The sequence below is a fragment of the Castanea sativa genome, chromosome 3 (genome assembly GCF_040712315.1).
Source record: "Castanea sativa cultivar Marrone di Chiusa Pesio chromosome 3, ASM4071231v1".
NCBI classification, from domain to species: Eukaryota; Viridiplantae; Streptophyta; class Magnoliopsida; order Fagales; family Fagaceae; genus Castanea; species Castanea sativa.
This window is the reverse complement of record NC_134015.1, coordinates 19,794,591-19,800,496: the sequence shown is the minus strand read 5'-3', so window position 1 is coordinate 19,800,496 and position 5,906 is coordinate 19,794,591. Positions and strand designations below refer to the sequence as shown.

Here is a 5,906-nt window from a genome sequence, read left to right as displayed (position 1 = left end):
CGAAATCTAGATTTCGTCACTAATTATAAAAAAATTGAAAATTTTTAGTGACGAAATCTAGATTTCGCTGTATTGTGTGTTGAATTGAGGGCGCGAAACAAAATTGTGGGTGCAAAAATTATTTAATCTACAGGGACGAAATAATTCGTCGCGGTGAAAAATTGACTTTTTAGCTCCTTATTTTCACTTCCCCCTTTTATTTCATAACTTCCCCCCTTTTATTTTCACAACACCCTCACCCTCAGTGACAAAAAAGTCTCACCCTCACCCTCTAACCGATCTGAGCACGCTGCCGCCGATCCATCTCTCACCCTTCGCTCATCTCACCGCCGACCTCTTGCCTCCCAAACCCAGCTGTCTCTTCGCCTCCCTTTCCCTCCGCCAATCTCAAATAGAGGCTTTCAAGTCTTCGTGTTCAATCAAGAAGCCAAACCCATCTCAGGAATCTGCACCACCGCTCAACTCTGGTGTGTTCTCTGACCTCTGGCAATCAAAGCTCTTCACTTTCAATCATAATTCCCATCTGGGTTTTTTTTTATAGGATTTTTAGTTTTGTACGTAATTCTTGCTGAGTATTTGGATTTAAAGTTTTGGGCAATCGTTTTTTTTTTTTTTGGTTTGAGACATTTTTTAGTTTTGAAATGGCTGTTACAGAAAGTTGTGAAGGCCAAATTTTGCTGTCGGAATTGAAATTTGAGTTAAAAGTTGTAAAATTGGTTGCTTTTGAATGTTGTTTATGTAGGAAAGAAAATGTTAACAGTTTAGCCTAGCACTAGTACCACCTGCTGGCTCAGTAAATCTGGGTTTGTTTCAAAATAATTTGTATACCTTGAAATTCCAAATATAATGGTAATGTGGTGGAGCAATGAATTTGAGTTTATGCATGATTTTTATTGAACATGCAATTATACCATGTGGATATGCATGCATATATTGTATATTGTGTTCTCGATTTTCTGAGCTCTGGAATTTAGTAGCTTCAAAACTAGGAGCCTTTTGTATCGTACAATTTTTAGCTTTCAGGTGTACATGATTGTATATGCACATTAGTTTCAAAACCATTGAGAGAACTGGTCAGTGGTGACAAAGAGGACATTCATGAAATTAGTGCAAAAAAATTAGTGATAGGAGGGATTCCAAATTCATGCATTTAACAAAGTTTTTCAGGATTTAAAAGAACAGGCTTAGAGAAACGGGGCGAATTCTTTCTGGGGTTTACAATTGTTTCAGTTTTAGTTCACTCAAGCTGCGCTTGTTATAGATAGTGGCATAGTGCTTATACGTGGTCACTTTAGTTTTACAGCCGAGTCATACTCATAGCATGCAAGAGAAAAGCCCATACCCTGTACCTCATTAATTTTATTTAATATTTAAGGTGAAGGGAAAATTCTGGTGCATTTTGACTACAATCAGATTTGTTAAAGTTAAATGTGCTTCCTTGTCTTATGCAGACTTAAAACACTTAATAAGAATAAAGTTGTAATGACTTGGACAAGCTCAGTCCAATTGTTAGTCGTGGTATTGTTTTCCTATGCCAAATCAGTAGGACTTTATCGATTGCCACATATACTAATACCATTAAATATTTTTATAGAATTGAAAGAGCCAAGTAATTGATCGTTGCATGCTGTTACGTGTACTCAGATGAATAAAGATGCACTTATCATATTGTTATTTGATATATATACCTAGGAGCTAACCGACCTCAGCCTGAATTTGGTAGGCAATGGCTTAATATATGGAATCCTCTAACTAGCACCTCCCACATGCCAACATATAAGTAGATACAGAATAGCTTTCTTCTGGATTAGAAAAAATTGAATGTGTTTGTGTTTGGATATTCCTTTCCTTTATTTATTACTTTTTCTCAGCCTGACAATAGAGTTTGGAAATAATATTGATTCACTGTTTTTTGCTCAAGCTTCATTTTGAATCAAAGGGACCTGAATCAATCTAGCTAGTAGACACACCCAAATCGGCACCTTTGTTTGATTCAATACAGTCTTATTAAGGTAATCTACACGATCTTCTTCTTCACACTGAATAATCAGTTGGATTTGTTGAACTGATCGATTGCACTTTAAATTGTTGTTGCTCTCCTATCTGATAGTGGTAAAGCTACTTGTAGATTTTGAAAGATGGATATCAAAACCCATCAAAAAAGCTACTTGCTCTCATATCTGATAGTGGTAAAGTAACTCTTCCCTAATTATATTTGTGGCTGGAAAAATATGCACAGAATAAAAAATATAAAAACTAGTTTAGTGTTTCATTGCCAGGAGATGGGTACATTAGATTTGACTCAACAAGAATATTTAAAAACAAAAAAAAAAAAAAAAAAAACTTTAAAATGAAACAACGGAAGCACACATCCCAATCTAATACTAGTCTGCGCTTTTTAAAGTTAATGTTAGTTAACCTGATTTGCATTCATTACCTTTGATTCTTTGCTTATGTTTTAGCCTGCCACTATAGACAAAGATGTTTCTTTATGCAAACATATAATTGCTACTTGCTTTCTAGTAAAATGTAACAACCTTAAGTGCTGGTAAGTGGTAACTGCAATCAGTGAGATGCCTTCCCTTGTTTAGTATCTCATATACTATAAATATATTTTAAAAAGTGGTCAGGGACTTGAAATATATTTTAAAACAAACTAAAAAAAGAAGAAGCAATTATTGCTCTTTAATTACTTAATTCAATTAATTCATTGCTCTTGATTTATGAAAAAAAGATTGGGAAATAAGTTGCTTGCAGCGTGCATTAATTTGAAGCTAGACTCATTAAAATATTTTCAAATTTACTTTTCAAAACTTTTGCGCAAAATCCGTATGATAGTGATTTGCTGTTTAAGCCAAGGTTGGTTGGTTATTTCACATTTGAGTCTTCAAACTTAGCCATTGGCCAACCTGACCCACTACTAGAAGTGATGATATGACCAATTGAGAATGGTCTCGGCACACCAAAATTTTGGCAACAATGAGCCTTTGACCAAATTGCATTGCCAGCACAGCCTCTTTGCTGGAATTTGTTACTAAGTTTATATATATACATGTGTGTATTATATAATGAGAGAAATATTTATCAATTTGACTTCGTAATTAAATGTTAAATGTACGCATGCCTCGTGGTCAATTTCTTAGTAGCTTACTGCTTGGCAACCAAGTTTCAGCTAAGGCAGAAGGTGGTTTAAATTCACATTTGAAGTGTTTTTAGGTTTTTGCAAATGTGAATGGAATTTGTTAATTAGATGTGATGAATATTATTTTATTCAATTTAAATACTTGTAAGCATTGTACTTGTGATGTTTGTGATTGGTTTTGTGGTGGGTCATTGTATTGGAGCAAGTGGGTGGCTTGCAAGGTGTTATAAGGTGGTTTAAATTCATATTGTGAGTGTTTTTTATTGCTTGCAAATGTGAATGGATCTTATTGATTAGATGTGATGAATAGTACTTTAATTGACTTCAATACTTGTAAACACTTTATACTCGTGATGTTTGTGATTGATTTTGTGATGGGTTGTTGTGTTGGAGCAAGTGGGTGGCTTGCATGGTGTTATAAGGTGGTTTAAATTTGGACCTCGTTGATTAGATATGATGAATAATACTTTAATTGATTTCAATACTTGTAAACATTGTACTTGTGATGTTTGTGATTGGTTTTGTGGTGAGTTGTGTTGGAGCAAGTGGGTGGCTTGCATGGTGTTGTAAGGTGGTTTAAATTCATATTGGGAGTGTTTTTAGTTTCTTGCAAATGTGAATAGAACTTGTTAATTAGATGTGATGAATATTACTTTATTCGATTTCAATACTTGTAAGCATTGAACTTGTGGTGTTTTTTATTGGTTTTTGTGGTGGGTTGTTGTGTTGGAGCAAGCGGGTGGCTTGCATGGTGTTATAAGGTGGTTTAAATTCATATTGGGAGTGTTTTTAGTTTTTTGCAAATGTGAATAGAACTTGTTAATTAGATGTGATGAATATTACTTTATTCGATTTTAATACTTGTAAGCATTGTACTTGTGATTGGTTTTGCGGTGGGTTGTGTTAGAGCAAGCGAGTGGTTTGCATGGTATTATAAAGTGATATAAATTTATATTGAGACTGTTTTTTATTTCTTGCAAATGTGAATAAATCTTGTTGATTAGATGTGATGAATAGTACTTTAATAGATTTTAATACTTGTAAACACTTTATATTTGTGATGTTTGTGATTGATTTTGTACTTTAATGGTTAGTAATTTATTTTAGCAATTGACCTGAACTAAATGGCGTGACTAATTTTTTTAATGCATTATTTGAAACTAATTGAATTATATTACACTTAAAAATCTATATTTGCTTTCTACAACTTATACATTAGGAGTTGTGATTTTAATTCATTGGTGTGGTTATTTTTAATGCATTATTAGAAATGTTTCTTATAACATAGTTAATGTTTTTACTTTATGATTTTAATGTAGTATTGTTTTTATATTTATGCAGATTTTTTATTGGTGGCTTTTAGTTGAAGACATCTGAGGACATCTTTTGTTGGTCTTAATTTTATTATGTTACACTTTTTGTATTGTTATAAAACATCTTGTGTTATTGTATGTGTTGCAAACAATTATTATATGGAAGGAGTTTGAATTGGATACTTGTTTTATTTTTTACTTGTGAAATGTATGGATTGTTTTTTTATAAATGTGTTATTCAAATGTGAGGTTTTAATAATGTAATGATAGGTAGCAGGTTAATCTCAAAGCCATAAAAAAAAAATAAAAAAAAATTGTTTTAGTAACGAAATATTTCGTTGCTAAATGTAGTAGAATTTTATAAGAAATAGTTTTAGTGACGAAAATTTTTGTCGTTATATGTGCTTGGATTTTCTTAAAAATAGTTTTAGTGACGAATTTTTTTGTCACTATATGTACTTAAAAATAGTTTTAGTAACGAAATTGTTCATCACTGAATAGTGTTTTTAGCGAGGAAAACATTTAGCGACGAAACGTTTTTGTTACTAAAAGTTTTTTTTTTTTTTTTTAAACTAATTGGACTTTTAGTGATAAAAATTTTCATTGCTATGACTTTTAGCGACGAGGTTTTAGCGACGAAATGAGTTTCGTCGCTAATTAGTAAATTTCGTCGCTAAAGGTTCTTAGTGATGGAAAGCTGGACTTTTAATGACGAAAATTTTCGTCACTGAAAATACATTTTGTTGTAGTGCTGGCTGGTGGCTGGTGGCGGCGATGGTGGGTGAATTTGGTAGTTGTGGTATGGGTGGGTGGATGTGGTGGCCGACGGTGCTAAGAATAGTTGTGTTGAGAAAGAGAGAGACAGAGGAGAAAGAGACAGAGAGAAAGGGAAAGAGGAAGAATAAAAAGTGATAAAGAAAGAATATTTAAATGAAATGTTAAAAAAATAGAAGTTTTGATGTAAGGTATATTATAAAGTGGTGTGTTATATGTTATAAAGTTGGTTTTTTAGATGCTAAATGCTAAATTTTTTAAGATCTTTGATGGATGCTTTAAGAGAACTAGCATCAGATGTGCTAAATACTAAATTTTTAGTATTTAGCACACCAAATAAATATAATTAAAAAAACACTAACATTAAATGTGTCAAATGCTAAAAAAAATTGGCACATGTTATAATAATATTCTAGTTTTAGGAGGGTACGATTCAGTGGCAGCAAGATTTTAGTTTAGGGAGGTTAATAAGAAATATAAATTATATAAAATCTAATATATATATATATATATATATATATATATATATTTTAACACAATAATATATTAGTAATTGTGCTATTAAATGAACTTTAATTATTATTACTTAGAAAACTTTAATTTATTAGTTTTTTTTTTTACTCGTTTACAAATTTTTTATTGAATTCACAAGAAATTTTTATAAATTCTTTTATATT

General features: G+C 31.8%; 1 long non-coding RNA gene across 1 annotated transcript; it reads left to right on the top strand.

Annotated features, from left to right (window-relative positions):
- The first annotated feature begins 211 nt into the window (after positions 1-211).
- LOC142627511 (uncharacterized) lies at positions 212-4,678 on the top strand. Its single transcript, XR_012842861.1, has 3 exons — positions 212-467; positions 1,922-2,012; positions 4,484-4,678. It is a non-coding gene; the product is annotated as an uncharacterized LOC142627511 (long non-coding RNA).
- Positions 4,679-5,906: the final 1,228 nt, after the last annotated feature.